The sequence below is a fragment of the Artibeus jamaicensis genome, unplaced genomic scaffold (genome assembly GCF_021234435.1).
Source record: "Artibeus jamaicensis isolate MK-2021 breed Jamaican fruit bat unplaced genomic scaffold, CSHL_Jam_final contig_391, whole genome shotgun sequence".
NCBI classification, from domain to species: domain Eukaryota; kingdom Metazoa; phylum Chordata; class Mammalia; order Chiroptera; family Phyllostomidae; genus Artibeus; species Artibeus jamaicensis.
This window is the reverse complement of record NW_026521814.1, coordinates 6,282,136-6,299,127: the sequence shown is the minus strand read 5'-3', so window position 1 is coordinate 6,299,127 and position 16,992 is coordinate 6,282,136. Positions and strand designations below refer to the sequence as shown.

At 38.4% G+C, this 16,992-nt stretch overlaps 1 pseudogene; it reads right to left on the bottom strand.

Annotated features, from left to right (window-relative positions):
- Positions 1–4,840: 4,840 nt before the first annotated feature.
- The window catches only part of LOC119045830 (glycylpeptide N-tetradecanoyltransferase 1-like), a 47,809-nt pseudogene continuing 35,657 nt past the window's right edge, over positions 4,841–16,992 (bottom strand).

The window sequence follows — 16,992 nt, the reverse complement described above, 5'->3', positions numbered from 1 at the left end:
AGCTTTAAATTCCTTTCCTGGGGAAAACTAACTTCCAGAACCCCTGTTTGCTAAGCAACTTCCTCCCCTATTAAGTTATCCATTTACATTTGTTTAATTTTGATGGATTCAAAGGCAGTGTTGTTAATTTCACTTTCCTTTGTCTCAGGTACCAAGTAATCATAACAGTAACAATTTATATATTTTGCTGCACCTTATTTAATTTGCACGGGTGGTTAGACATATCAGCATGTTGGAATGCCTTCTTTTCATAATTTTGTCTATGGGAACACTGTTGCATAAATCGCCTGCACGAGAGGTAGCCATGGGTGAAATGGCCTTTCTTATTAAATGTCACAAGATTTAATGTCACAGTATAATTGGGATGGAAGGATAATTGCACGGAGCTCAACATGTCTTTTTATGCCAACATGTTATTAATCCACAGGAGTGGTAAAATATGTTTCATAAAGACCCCATTCACATGGAAATTGTTGGCACTTGCTAAAAATTACACTGTTTCATTGCTCAGCCCTGAGAGTTTCTAGTAGAATTCACACCAAGTCTGATTTTCCAGTGAAATTATAATAGGAGTCTATACAAAAACTCAACATCTGTTCTTAAAGTATATTTTTAAAGGACTAAAAATGGTCTTGCTGGAAGCACTAATGCATTCCAGTTTCACACGGCAGTGTTGTAGTTCATGCTTAGCAAATGATTTGAAAGTCTGTTTGAATCCGTTTTTAGGTTATTACTCTTTCTCCTGCCTATTCCCTCTCTCTCTGGCTCTCTCTCTGGGGCCCACAGCTAAGTTACAAGTTCTAGCCTCCCTTGCAGTAAGCCAGGATCATATAACTGAGCTCCGACTGGAGAACGCGGGCAGAAGTCACGACCTGCTCCACAATTCTACTTGTTCTATCCTTGTGCATGAGACAGAAGAGCCAGAAGAGGACCCCAGAGTCTGACACTTGCTGAATATCTATACTGAATTCTTAGTGAGCAAAACAGAGAAAATTATAGTGTTAAATTTTTCAGGATGGAAGGTACTGAAATGCAGTTAGATACTGCTGACTTTCACTTTTTTATTTATTTTTTCTTTCCTTTTTAAAAAAAATCTTTCTACAAAGAATAGACTCTACTGACTGAAGAAAAAAGGAAAAAATCATCTTCTAATACTCTATGTTTTGTTATCATTGATTTAGTCAATAACTTTGATTAAGCTATTAACTTTGTTGGGCTTTATATTCCCAAGCATTAACCCGAGGACACATATTAAAATGTTTCATAAAATCATCACCCACAGGACCTTTTGCAGGCAAAGTCCTTCATGTTCATGCCTTCATATAGGATCTGACCCCTCAGTGCTACAAACTATAAAAGAACAGTCATTGTTTTTAAAGGAATTTGCAGCAAAAGAGTTTTAACCCTTGTTTGAAAGTCTAATCTTGCACTTACAATACTGTTCTTGGTAAAATTTATCCGTAAAGCGCCCAGCTACCCTACTATGGCATTTCTACACAGGCACATGTGTATTGCAACAGGAAAGCTCTTCCAACTTAGAATACTTTGTTTTCCTCAATCTTTTTATCTTTATGCTAAAATAAATCACACCAGCCCTGTAATCTTATCCTTAAGAATAAATTTCAACATTTCAAACAGTTTTATATATCTTTTTCATCAGCCATACTCACATAATTGATCTGTTTGGTTGACAAATAAACTGAAAAAAGAAAAAAAAAAAGAAAGAAATCTACCCAGCCAGCTGTTTATGTAGACAAAACTGCTTTTGAATGAATGGCCTTTTTTTTTTTGTCAAAACTTTCTATAGCCTTAAAGAACAGATTCTAAAACAGATAGACTACTAAAGAAAAACTGCAGTAACAGAGTTTAAGAGAATACTTTTTTTCTGAGTTTAAAAAATTAGATGCCTATGCATATTTTACAGTACAATTCTTTTAGATTTAATTTAGTTGTAACAGTCGTTACTTTCAATTCAGGTAGGCACATGCCATGTAGGTTTCTATCAAGTAATTTGATCAAGCCAGAACTGGATATGATTGAAAAACTTAGAAGCATTATTTGCCCCAATCTCATCTTTGTAGTTGTCTAAACGGTAAGGACTCACCATACCCATTTATTTGAAATATCTAGGAGAAGCAAAGTGAGTACCATTAGACAACTGAATCAGCTTAGCCATATAGTATTTAAAAAAATCAATCTTAATTATCTTAATAGGAATTGGGGGGGGACCCAACTAACATCTTGCAATGTACTAATAGAGCTACTCAACTTACCTAATTAATGCATAAGCAGTTGTCATTCTCTACCTATTGCTTATTGGGGCAGAGAGATTTGGAGCCAAATCCCAACTAATCCATTTATTAACTCCACAATTTAATATGTCTGATCATTAAATTTCTTACTTGACAAACTGAGGAAATGGTATTTAACATGCTCTGTGGTTCTGAGGTTTACATAAGATACAATGTACGAAGCACTTACCAGAATGCCTAGAACCTAGTGGGTAGCTGCGGTGAAATAGAGATGGCAGCACATTCTTTGCCACTCCTCCCAGTCTCTTCCTCCTTGCCTTGCATCTGGGCCTTTCCTGAGACTCGTCTTGACCAAAGAAATGCAAGGGCAATGTTGTTGTACAATTTCCAAGGCTAGGCTTTAAGAGATATGCAGCTTCCACTTGTGTGCTGGGTATACTCCTTTGAATCCAACCACCAACCCATAAGAAACCCAAGCCACATACAAAGGCCATGTGGACAAGACCCAAGGTACTTGGGCTGACAGCCTCATCTCAGCTAATGGCCAGCACCAAGCACCAGCCATGGGAGTGCATCGTTGTGGACACTCTAGGCCAGTCATTCCCCCAGTGGTGAGGGAAAATGGCACACACCACTTCTTTGTTCTATTTGGAGACTTTAGGGTCAATACATTTCACAGTGCAATTCTATGCCAAAGCATTGGGGATATAAAAAGAAGATGTTTTGTTCCCCTCAAAAAAAAAAAAAAAGAAAAGAAGAAAGAAGCTTTCACTTACATAAAATAACCCTAGAAGGACTAGTGCTTTCTTTCCATTGTAATCCTCACTGTAGTGCATACCCTCTCATTATAGCACACACACTGTGCATTCTTACATGACTATAAATCACAGGGCAGAGAATATGTTTGCTCCAAAAACAGACATCACAACCTATTTAAAGGGTACAGCTCCCAAAGTCTCACTTGGTCTTCTTTGCCTATGATCTTCCCAGATTTATATTCTGTTTCCCTTCCTGCTTCCTGACCCATCTTTCCTTGTGGACATCATAGACCTAACGCCAAATTTGCCTATCTGTCTCCATTTTCTACCTTTGTATACTCCCTGTACCTACCTTCCTTATAGTATTTTTCATACTTTTCCCAATGATTTTACCTCTCTCCTTCTCTTGATTTGTACTAGTCAACTCCGCAGATCTATCACATCTAATGAACACTATTTTTAGATGTGCACTCTTGGCCTTTCTTTTTTTATTGTGAATCGTTTTTGCCATGCCTAGGGTGTCCATAGATACAGTATTATCTTAATTAAAGGTGTAATGCATGAATGCACAATGCCTTCTTTCCCCAGGGCAAAAATGAATGAAAATGACAGTAATCTACAAAATAAAACAGTTGTAGGATTCCAGGTAAATTTTCTAACAGAGGTTTTAGTATCAAAATATACAACTAAATATTCAGTAACCAATCACATTATGTTCTTGATATATGTATGGCAAAACTCCTAAATCCTTTGAAAGTTCCTTCTTTCAGAGGAGCAAATCCTTGCCATCTTCGGTGGGGTTTGTAATCAAATATAATAATATACAAACAGCTGAGCAATTATGGCATGCTTGCCCTGCATTGGGGAGCTACCTTTCATCAACTAAGGAGGCCACAATCAATTTAGGAACAGAGTACTTATTGTGTATTTGTAATATGAACAAAATAATTACTGTAGTTTATAATGATTTAAGATTTTTAGTATGAACAACACATTCAATTCAGAAAATCTCCTCTTAAACATAGTAATTATTTTAATTATTTTTCTCTGGCAATTTTTCTATTGAAAATTTCCTATTGTGTTGTTTTAATTGAGGTAACTCAATTAGGCCATAGAAATTTAAATTATTCAAAGTCATGGCCATTTTTGTTCAAAGTGGATTTTTAAAAAATTTTTCTTAAGGACTGTAGTTTGAAGAAATGTTTTACATGTTTACTCCTCAGCTTCGTGTTTTTCAGATGCTTCGATCTACAAGCTGGCAGTTTCTTGCATTTCACAATAGCATACCTCCCAGTGAGAACAATTCCAACCACAAGGAATGGGGACTCAAGCTGAGATCCAGCAAGACAAAGAGGTAAGGATCACACTCACAGGCAACTGGCTGTCAAATGAGGACTTGAACAGAAAGGCAAAGAAAGAAGTTCTAACAACTTGTTAGTATCACAAGGAGAAATATATAGATGATTAGATTATAAAAATCACAGATGTAAAAGAAGGGACTGTCTCAGGGGGTTCATCTTTGCCTCGTGTAGTAATGTTCAGTTTACGAAGAACTTCCACATACTTTGGCTCATTTAGTTCTCCCAATAACCTTGTGAGGAAGGCCAGGACAACAGTGTGTCCCCCTTTTCACCTCTGAGGATTTCCAGGTTCCCAAAAGATTGCTGATTTTCTTTGTTTTAAATAATATATATACTTTTATTATTCACCTGTTAACTCCATAATATGCCAATCATGAGGTAGTTTTCAGCAGTTATATTCCTTTGCTCACAGATGCATAGGATGTGATTAACTGGAAAACAGAGACCAGAGACAAAGTCAGAGGTGACATCACACAGCCTGTGCCATCACGATGCAATTGTCAAGTTCAGTGGCCCTTGGGTAAAGCCGGGTCACCGCTGTTCCCTTCGCCAGGGATCCTTCCTCATACTTGTGAAAACTGGACCAAGTGGTGGGGCTCCATTTCCTGGTCTGATCCTCACTGGATTTATCCAGAACCTCACTGGCAACTGGTTCCTGTAACACCAGCCTGACCTTCTCTGCTCCCATGCTGGGCACCTCCAATTGCAAAGATAATACGGCAGGTTGCCGTCCTCTGTGCCAAACTTGAGCTTCTCCAAGGAGGTTTTGTTCTCCACGAGATCCAGTGCAGAGAACATGTCAAACCCTTTCATTTTGGCAAGAACAAGGGCATCATCACTCATGAGGTCTGGAAGAGGGGTTTGAGTGTGAGCATAATAGAAAGAATAAGCAGTATTTACACTCCTGTGGGTTGGACGGTTCATGATGGTGGAGGGAAGCGTATAAAAATAGCCCAGGAAGTCTGTCACCTCACCAATTGCATTCTCTACCACAAAAGTGTCAGTGATATTCTCTTGTGGGTAGAACCAGTACTCCACCTCCTGGCTCACGACGAGTGTGAGGTGAAACTGCTTCAGGTACCTGGTGAGCAGCTGGTGCACTACTAGAATATCCTTTTTCCCCATGGGTTGCAGTCCAGGTGTCTGGGAGACTCTGGCAGTCAGTAGAACTTCATGGTATTTTGCATGTTCATATTGCTGGTCAGGTGGGAGAACTTCATCTCAGTCAGCTTCTGTGGGTTTAGTGGTATTACCAAAGGCTGCCGACAGACTTTGGTAATACTACTCTAGCAGAATAAATAGCTTGGAAAATGCCTTCCAGGTGAACCCATCAGGTTATCTTATGGATCAGGACTGGAGCCACCTTCCTGAAGTGCAGCTTCTTTTGGACACACAGGAAGTTGATCACCATCTTCTCTGTGTTACAGATGTGGATGTTGCTGGGATGGTGCTGATGAGCCCAATCAGTTTCCAACTCGAGACCACTTGAACTGCACAGTGCCACTGGGAGAGCCAGAGAGGTGGCCAGAGAACCCATAAAAGAAATTCTGGGTAGTAATCAAATTGAAACATGTTGTCATCATCTTCCATGTAATTCTCATTCAGGAGGGTGTATAATTCTTTTAGCACACCGTGGTCCCCCAGGTCCAAGACATCCCGGTGAAGCCCTGGGACAGGGTGTAGGGCTCCTGGCAGATATTGTCTTTGTCAGGCTCCACGGGGTCTTGGGTGTTTAGTCCTTCTCCCAGTTTGGAGATGGGCTGCATTTCCTGGAATTGGTAGCTTCTCTTGCTAGCTCCCTCTACTGTTTTGGCAGGTCCCTGGTTCACTGAAAACAGTTCAGTGGCCTTCAGCATTTTCCTGGATCCTCTCTGTTGGCAAAGAGTTCTTCTTTAAAAGCTGATCCTGGGCTGAAACTATCTCACTGCCTTTCTCTTTCTTCCTTTTTTTATTTCTTTTTCTTCTTTTTGGCTCCAGTGTCATTGGCTGGACTCAAGTCACCCTGGTTGTAGCTGTTGTCCTTCTGGTTCTCACAGTCACTGAGGTGCTCATGGGAGTTTCTGTTCCCTTCCACCCACTGACTGTCTTAATATTTACTTCCATTAGGAGGCAGTCCGAGCTACAGCTACAAAAGTCTGAGCAGGCGTTTATCTGTGTCTTCTGACTCCCGTGCTTGGGTCCTTCCACCTCATCATGTTGTGGCTCAAATTTTGAGATGCATAAAGTTTTGAATGGAGGTAGATATATAATCACATGAAAGTTCATATCTGCTCAACATTAAGGAAGAATTAGAGCTATTATCTTAATAGGAGGTATGCCTTGTAAATACTTCTTTTTCTGTCCTGTATTTTTTTACTGCTGTTCAATTACAGTTGTCCCACTTTTTCCCCATTGCTCTTCACTGACCCCTCCCTTCCCTTACACAGTCAATCCCCACCCTGCTGTCTGTGCCCCTAGGTCCTGTATACATGTTCCTTGACTTGTCCCTTCCCTTTCTCTCCCTCTTTATCCTCATCCTCCTCCAATTTGGTCACTGTCAATTTGTTCTTTATTCCATGTCTCTGGTTATATTTTGCTCACTTGTTTTATTGATTAGGTTCCACTAATCAATAAAACAAGTTCTCCAGTTTTATCCAGTTCCATCCATGCTGTGCAAAAAAAGTAAGAGTTTCTTTTTTTCTTTCTGTTGCATAGCATTCCATTGTGTAAAAGTACCAGTTTTTTGATCCACTCATTTATTGATGGACATTTACTTAAGGTTGTTTCCAGCACTTGGCTATTGTAAATTGTGCTACTATGAACATTGGGTTCCTAGGTTTTTTTGGATTGGTGTTTCAAGATACTTAAGGTATAATCCCAGTGGTGGAATCACTGGATCAAAAGGCAGTTCCATTTTTAGTGTTTTGAGGAAATTCCATACTGTTTTCTACAGTGGCTGCACCAGTCTGCACTCCTACTATCAGTGCACTAGTGTTCCCTTTTCTCCACAACCTCCCTAGCACTTCAATGATTTGTTAATGATGGCCATTTTGACTGGTGTGAAATGGAATCTCATTGTGGTTTTGATTTGCATCTCTCTGATAGCTAGTGATGCTGAACATCCTTTCATATGTCTCTGGGCCCTCTGTATGTCCTCCTTGGAGAAGTGTCTGTCCAGGTCCTTTCCCCATTTTTTAATTGGATTTTTGTCTTTCTGGTGTGGAGTATGCACTAAAAACTACACCTGTGTGTAATTCCTGTTCACTGTCAAGAGGAAAGCCAGGGAAGCTCTTCAAACAGGACATCTGGCAATAGTGGCATTTTATCGGACCCTACTAAGTATTGGTAGAGCAGTGACCTCACTCATGTGCATATAGTACCCCATCAAACAAGAATAATTTTTGCTACAGGAATATCATACAAGAGGTGCTGTTTACCTTCCTTTCCTTCCTTTGTGGCAACTGTCACTTGGGACCACTCCATCCAAATAACCACCTATAAATATAGTTATTTTTTAACTCAGGATTTTGTAAAGGCAACAGAAAAGGTTAGATGAACAAATGATTTCTCTGGGTCAAGGATCAGGAAATGGAGAAGCCAAAGAACTTACATGCATGGACAGGAACTGGGGGCGGGGGTTGGGAATTGCTGGAGGGAATAAGGGGACTGAGCAGAGGAGGGCAAAGGGGGAAAATTGGGAAAACCATAATAGCACAATCAATAAAACATATTTTTAAAAGGATTATAGTAAAAAGCTAAATATAATTTGAGCCCACAACAAAGTACAGGTAACATTTACAGGATGGGGGAAAAGTAGGGTTAAAGTTGTGTGTATAAGCAATAGTACAATAATTAATAGATAATACACAAGAATAAACCCGGTAGCACGTACTCACAACTATAAACCTCCTTTTGCCCTACCCTATATATAGTTGGCATAAAATATTTAATTTATTTTCCTAGAAGTTATGAAAACCTTTAAAGAATTGTACCCAACAGAAGTATTTCTCATCAAGACTAGTATGAGCGTTGTACTTTAGGCCTTGATCGTTGATCTATTTTCTGCTTGTTGTGAGTCTACACTGGTCTATGGCAGACGGCCATTTCCCTATATCAAGGCCTTTAACATAAATTGCATATCATCCTGCAATTCTTTCTAAGGTTGCGGTTGTTTGAAAATAAATCTTAGCCACATTTCTGAGTGGTTTTCTTTCCTTTGAGATGCTTTACAAATTGCCCGTGATTACTGTTCATTACTCTAGAACTCTCTCCATTTGTGTGTCTCTCTATGCTTTCTTTCCTGCATGTCATTTAGCTCAGAAAAGGCTAGTGGCAGCCTCTGTAAATTGCTGTTTGTCCAATCTGCCTGCTATACTTTCCTCTGCTGCTTCATGATCTTATAGAATGGGAAGAATTTTCATAGTTTCCTAAGAAAGAGGAGTAACTCAGATTGGTCTGTGATAAAAACAATAGTCTATCCCAATTGCAAATATTCTACGATGGTTTTTTAAATTGTGGTTAGAAACTCTTATGGGTTCTGAGAGCTATATAAAATATGAATCCATTCTTGAAATTTTTACTTATAATGGTATGTGGGTTTTGATGTGACTTGTTTCTTATTTTGGATAACAATAAAAAAACTTTCAAAATTACTCTTTTATATTATTTTATTTTTATAATGTATTTTATTGATTATGCCATTACAGTTGTTCTATTTCCCCCCTTCATCCCCCTCCACCCAGCACACCCCCTTTCCCCACATTCCCCCCCTTTAGTTCATGTCCATGTGTCACAAGTTCTTTAGCTTCTATATTGCACACAGTACCCTTGCCTTCCCCCTGTCTATTTTCTCCTCACTGTCTATGCTACTTATTCTCTGTACCTTCTCCCCCCTTCTCCTCTTCCCACTCCCCTGTTGTTAACCCTCCATGTGATCTTCATTTCTATGGTTCTGCTCCTGATCTAGCTGTCCTCTTAGTTTGCTTTTGTTTTAGGTGTGGTTGTTAATAATTATGAGTTTGCTGTCCTTTCGCTGTTCATCTTTTTTATTTTCTTTTTCTTAGATAAGTCCCTTTAACATTTCATATAATAAGGGCTTGGTGATGATGAACTCCTTGAATTTGGTCTTATCTGAGAAGCACTTTATCTGCCCTTCCATTCTAAATGAAAGCTTTGCTGGATAGACCAATCTTGGATGTAGGTCCTTGCCTTTCATGACTTGGAATACTTCTTTCCAGCCCCTTCTTGCCTGTAAGGTCTCTTTTGAGAAATCAGCTGACAGTCTGATGGGAACTCCTTTGTAGGTTACTATCTCCCTATCTCTTGCTCTTCTACAGTTCTCTCCATTTTAATCTTGGGTAATGTAATTATGATGTGCCTTGGTGTGTTCCTCCTTGGATCCAACTTCTTTGGGACTCTCTGAGCTTCCTGGACTTCCTGAAAGTCTATTTCCTTTGCCAGCTTGGAGAAGTTCTCCTTTATTATTTGTTCAAATAAGTTTTCCACTTGTTGCTCTTCCTCTTCCCCTTCTGGTACCCCTATAATTCCCATGTTGGAATGTTTAAAGATGTCTTGGAGGTTCCTAAGCCTCTCCTCATTTTTTTTTGAATTCTTGTTTCTTCATTCTTTTGTTTGGTTGTTTCTTCCTTCCTTCTGGTCCACTGCATTGATTTGAGTCCCAGTTTCCTTGCCATCACTATTGGTTCCCTGTGCATTTTGCTTCATTTCACTTAGTGTAGCCTTCATTTTTTCATCTAATTTGTGACCAAAATCAACCAGTTCTGTAAGCATCCTGATCACCAGTGTTTTGAACTGTGCATCTGATTGGCTGGCTATCTCTTGGTCGCTTAAAAGTATTGGCTCTGGGGCTTTGATTTGTTCTTCTGTTTGAGCCATAATTTTTTGGTCAGTTGTGTCAGTTACACATGTGGGGCAGAGCCTTAGGCATTCACCAGGGTGGGTCAACCCACGTCACTGGGTTGTGATACTGTATGTGGGGGCTGGATCAGAGAGGGAGCAATGACGCTTGCTCTGCTCTCTCTTAGATTTCAGTCCCCTCTGTCACTTCCCACAAGCAAACTTGGGCCCTTCTGGTGCTGGTTCCTGGGTGGGTGGGCTTGTGTACATTCTAGGATCCTGTGGGTCTCTCCAGTGAATTCTCCCGTGAAGCTAGGAGTCTTTCCCGGCACCTTTTCAATAGGTGTTTTTAGGCTTTATTTTCCAGCGCTGGAGCCCTGGGTTGTGCCCGTTTTTGCTTAGTTTATCTGCATGTGAATCTAGCTAACTATAAAAATGAATTTTATTTAAGAAATAAAAAATGGCTAAATAAGCTAGAAATTTCACTACTAAGTTTATCTGGAGGTCTGTCCAGAAGAAGTCCAGCCATTCTTAATATAATGATAAAGGTTTGCCATACATCGATGTAACCAGGCAGCCAAGGAGAGTGGACTGGAATGCACATGCATGAATGATGATGATTTCACTGTGCTAGTCAGTGGGGGTGGAAGATCCTATTGAGTAAGCATGTGTACTGTGTGGCTGTTGAATTCAAAAAAGAATTCAACAGCAAGTAGAGCAATAAATGAGCAAGTAGAGCAATGAAGCTGCATTAAATTTTGCAGTAAGATTGAACATTCTTCCACAGAAACTATTCAGATGATTCAGAAGGCCCCAGCTATGGGTAACTGATCACTGGCAGCTTCATCACAACGTACCCACTAGGCATCATGTCTCCTGCAGAGTATTTTGGTGTAACATCAAATCACCCAGGTGACTCAGCCCCACTACCAGCCAAATTTGATGCCCTGCAACTTCTGCCTTTTCCCAAAACTAAAATCACCTTGAAAAGGGAAGAGATTTCAGATCATCAGTGAGATTCAGGAAAATATGATGGGGCAGCTGATGGCAATTGGGAGAACTGCGTGAGGTCCACAGTTACAATTTCAATAAAATTGTTACAAAAATTAGTGGCCAAATATTGGGAAAAGCTACAAAATCTTATGATTTTACGGGGTTGGCCTCTCTCCATATTACTGTGGCCATGGAGCTGTAAAAGGGGCAGAGTGACTGATTCTGGGATGTTGCCATCATGGTAATTTCTTAGGTTTTCACTGAATTTTGTGCTACTTTCGATTTAAACATCATTTTACTCATAATCATACTTTGAAGTTTTTCTCCTTTAAGAGTTTTTATTATCATAAATTGACTGTCTCTAGACAGAAAGAAAGAAATAATGCATCAAGTCACACAAAAGTAGACTGGTAATGTATAACATCAAATGCTTACAAAGGTAGGTATCCATGTGGAAACATGTATCCACAATATACAGATTAAAAAGAGATAAATGTCCCATTTTTGCTTATTGCTGTCATTTTCCATATCCATAATTAATGATCAACAACCAAGTGTTTTGATACCCTGGGTTCTACTAACTTTCCGACAGAAATAACCTGTCAGAAATGGGAAAAAGGTGTGCATTTGGTAGAAAATCAGAGTTATTCAATTTTGTAGCAATAATAATTTTAACAGTATATCAGCATACACAGTGGCAAAGAACTTGATTTTAGTTTATGTTTATCTGAAGTTAGCACTATATAAGATGTAAAATGAGATGTTCTACTACAAATGGACACACAGTTTGGTGATACAACAAAAATATTTAATTTGGGGATAGTCCTATGACATTTAGAAAAATAAATCCACAAAATCACAGCTTTCTCAAATACATGCAATGTGAAAAACTACCTGTCTTTTGTCACCTGTGCAGCAAGGTGAAGTTTAATTTATAACAAAGCTTGTAATGGGCTGTGCACTGTGCTGTGCAGATGAAGATTTTGATAATATCATTGAAAACCAAAAGCAAAAATATAATCTGTTTGTAAATTTGTTACCTTCATAAAGTAGAATCTTATTATTTTTTTACCTCTTTGATTACTTTATCTTCTATTATAGGTACATTATCCTCCAGACTCTAAAACTCACACAAAACATAATGAAAAATAATGAAATTCCATTCATCATAATGTATTGTTGGTTCTATTAATTTTTGAATCAGAGAGAACTGAATATTTTGCAGCTAACAACCATTATCGAAAACAAATGCAGATACAGGCATCATAGGGTAACAGTGAGAAGTGTAAACCGAAGAGCCCTAATTTTACGTGCTGTGTGGCTCACCTTGAGCAAGTCATGACTCCCTGAGATTTGTTCTTTCTATTTTTAAAGAAAAGGCCATTTGGACCAGATAGCCTCTTTAAAAAGCTTTGCAGTCTATTATTCTGTGATATAACATGGGATAGTCTAAAAGATCAGCAGAGAGAATAGAATGTATGTCCTTTCTCCCACATTTTAATTAATCAAGCTACTTTTATTAGAGTTTATCTGCTAAGAGTTTTAAGCAGTTAAAATTTTAAGCCAACAAAAATGAAATAACTGAAGCCAGTTCAGGTGTTATTGTTGAGGCCTATTATATATATAATAAATACTTAAAACTGATCAAGGAGAACCTATTCCACAAAACATGAATACTGGACATACCACATGAGAATGTGTTAGAGAAAAACAGTTTACTTTATTTCTTCATGGTTTACTAAGTTGATTATAACTGAGTCTATATCTGAGTCTATGATGTAGAAATTTCCCAAATATTGCTTTAGAGAATTTTTTGGTATTATTTTCTCTTTCCCTTTCAGAAGTACTATCCTTTATTGGTGACAAAATTCAAATTCTGCATAACACCTGATATCTGAGGCAGTTTGCATTGACTCTTTTTCCCAGTAACATCAGCTGAGTTTCCCTAAATTTGACAAAGTATTAGTTTATTTTTACAATTCCTTGGAATATTAAAACAAATATATTCTATAATATATAGTATATACATAAATACACACATTCTAGATGTACAGTATATAACACATAGTATACACACATATGTACATAAATAAATATACATATGTGTGTATATCTATATCCATATCATGTGTGTGTGTGTGTGTGTGTGTGTGTGTGTATCCAGGGCGGGGGAGACAGACAGAGACGCAAAACCAGAATTGAGCATTTGAACATAAAGGTGGCTTACAGCGATTGATTGCTATTCCAGTCTTGCTTCAATTTTCCAATAATGGGGTAAATGTAATTCCACCTACTAGTTTATATCCAAATGACAAGTCAGAATTGTTTAGTTTGTGTAGGCATCTCTCAGTCTCAGGACTATTTTACATCCTACCTTCCTACCATTACTTTCTCCCTCTGATAAATAAAGATATCTGATGAGCCCTGGACGGTGTGGCTCAGTGGGTTGAGTGTCCTCCCACAAACTCAAAGGTCACTGGTTTGATTCCCCATCAGGGCACATGCCTGGCTTGCAGGCCAGGTCCCCAATTGTGGGTGTGTGAGAGGCAACTGACTGATGTATCTCTCACACATCAATGTTTCTCTCCCTCTCTTTATTTTCTCTTCCCCTTGCTTCAAAAATAAATAAATAATATCTTAAAAAATAAATCTAATGAGTTAAGTTTCTGAACATAGCTTGGGATGCTATTTTGGGGAAGCAAAGTTGTTCTTATTGTACTTCCATTTTTTATGTGTTTTTCCCCCCAAGAGTAGAACGAGTGACTTCAACATATATCTAAAAAATGGCTGCCTAGATTTAGAATCAAATATTTCTCCTAAATGAAACTATAGAACTGTATGGCTTTAGCTTCAATAACACCTCACTTAAAATTGTACCAGATAACACATGATAATGACTCTGCAAACTGGAGCTAATTCAGGGAAGACAGGTGATAATGGCAAGATATGGAAACCCCACAGCCGTCACATTTCTCTGAGACAGAAATAGATCTTTTCAATGTCAGTTGGCAGCATTATTTCATACTTTCTTACACATTTTACACACTCATACTCTAGGTGGTAGCTATGGCAAGGAGGTGTTAAAGAACTAGAAGGATAGTAAATGGCCCATTAAAACATGACATAAAAAATGGACACACATTGTCAGCACTAGTAAATTATGCTCTGGACCAGTAGTCACTAAATCTAGAGTTTCGTTCCACCACTCACCACCCCATGCCTTTGGGTAAGTCATACATACTCTAATTCTCACTTTTATCATCCTCAATAGGAGGGATTTGGATGGTCTCTAAAGTGTTTTCCAGGGCCAAATTTGACATTTGCATAATTTTATAGCCTACAATATATTTCTATAAATCTTATACCATTTAGTTCATACATCTCTGTTATTTATGACATACTTTTACAAATAACTACAGTGAGGCCTCCCTTCGAAAACCTTGTAATAATCGTGCCTGTCACTCATGTGTCTTTTAAAATTATTCAAATGCTGTGGCATTAATGTGGTTATGTTAACGTATATGATTTAAGTGTGTATGGTTTTCTACAATATTATATATTAATCTTATGTATTATAGGGGGACAAACTAAAGAGCAGGAAAATTGTGTGGATCTCAATAACAAAAATTCTATCATTCATTTAAAATTTACTATGTGGCGTATACCATACTAAGTATTATGTACACATTATTTCTAATTCAAGTATCCTTCAAAGGTATAGTAATATTAGATATTTATTTCGATATTTCATCCCTGATATTTACAGATGAAAAAAAGACACTTGAAATATTATAATGTTTTCAAAGTTTGTGCAACTAGCAAGAGGGAGTCATGTTTGGAACTTGGATAAAAATGGCTCCAACGCTGGTGCTCTGTAAAACACAGCGCACTATACCTCTCTTTTTCCACAAAATGAACAAGTATATACAATTGTAACTGAAAATACAGTCCAATGCTAAATCCAACAAGTGCAGTCGAACAAGGAATGTGATATCTTAGGTTTTTCCTATTAAATAATGGCGCTCTTAGCACATGGTCTGTCATTCTCTGAGCTTAGGTTGTTTCTATTCTGTTCTAAACAGATGCTCAAGGCATTGCCCTAAAGTCTAAATAAGATGAGCCCACTCATAAAATATCTATGTTCTTTCATGCTAAAAAGAAGAAATTTAATTTCCCTCTTCAGAGGATCAAACTGCAAGTGCACAAACCGGTAATTAACCATTACCGACCGCTGCGTGTTGTACCATTGAAGAAGAAGGCCAGGAGTCCTGCACAATTATCTCTCCTAGGAAGGCTCCTAGGAGCAATTCCTCCTCTTACAAAATGGCCATATTCGAAGGTAAGAAGCTAAAGTCAAAAAATTGAAAAGCTTAAACCCCTCTGGAATAAAAAGGAATAACCATTGCATACATATAACAACACAGAGGCAAAACAGCCTCTTTAATTTCTCTCAAAAGGGTCTTTGACATTTTAAAATAGAGAAAAAACTTTTATTTTTATGCTTTTTTAGTGCTATTGAAATACATGAGCTTATATTTCAATTTAGAGAAGTACTGAATGGCATGCTAGTCACATTTTGGTGGGATTAACGTTGGAGATTATATTTCTAAAGTGAATAATTGAATCTTTCCCCCTCCCCCTTGGGGAAGTCATCTGTGAAAGACACCAGCCATTGCTGGGCATTCCCGTGGTGTTTGAGTGTGAGACTCTGCACATGTCCAGTTTATTTTTAAATATGAAATGGAATAAAGAATAGAATATTTTTACAAAATTTTTTGTAAACCTATAAACACACACATGGATGAAGGCACAACATTTCTTTTATAAAAAATATTTTATTTATTTAATTTTAGAGAGGGGGAAGAGAGAGGGGAAGGGAGGGGAAGAAACACTGATGTGTGAGAGAAACATCAATTAGTTGTCTCTTATACATGTCCCAACCGGGGATTGGCCTGCAACCTGGGCATGTGCTCTGACTGGGAATTGAACCTGTGACCTTTCATTTTGCAGGAAGACATTTCACCAAGTGAGCCATGCCAGTCAGGGCTGAAGGCAGAATATTTCAGAATATGCTTGGGCAACGTGAAGGCTTTAATTACCTATGGTTTAACATGACCATCTTTGTTATAACTGTGTTTAATTTTAAGAAGTAAAATAGCTGTGGCTGGTGTAGCTCGGTGGATTGAGCCCAGGCCTGCTAACCAAAGCATCACTGGTTTGATTCCCAGTCAGGGCACATGCCTGGGTTGCAGGCCAGGTCCCCAGTATGGGATGTGCTAGAGGCAACCACACATTGATGTTTCATTCCCCCTCTTTCTCCCTCCCTTCACCATCTCTCTAAAATCAATAAATTTAAAAAATAAATAAAATAGCAACACAGATTAATGAGACAGCATCTGGTGTGGGTGAGTGGTCTAGAGCAGACAGTCACAATGACTTGTTTTTGTATGTTTTTACCCCTGCCTCCATTGCTTTACAACCACTTTTAGTTGCCCCATGTAGCTCTTTGATTGCAATCTCCATCATGACTCATTCTCTGCCCCCCATAACATGGAATTCTGCTCCATCCCCCGCGACTTGCCTCTAACTCCCAAGCTTCTGCACCCTCTCCTGACCCCTGACTTCTAGCTCCACAGTTAACGTTCAGAGCAAGTAGCTACCTATACTTTAGCTCGTTCTCCAAGTTTTTCATACATGTTTATAAAGTGAGGCTGTGAAGGCATAAGAGAGTATGTGGTTACTGAATTTCATAAAGTTTAAAAAAACACTCTGGAAAAATGTCTTGGTATGATG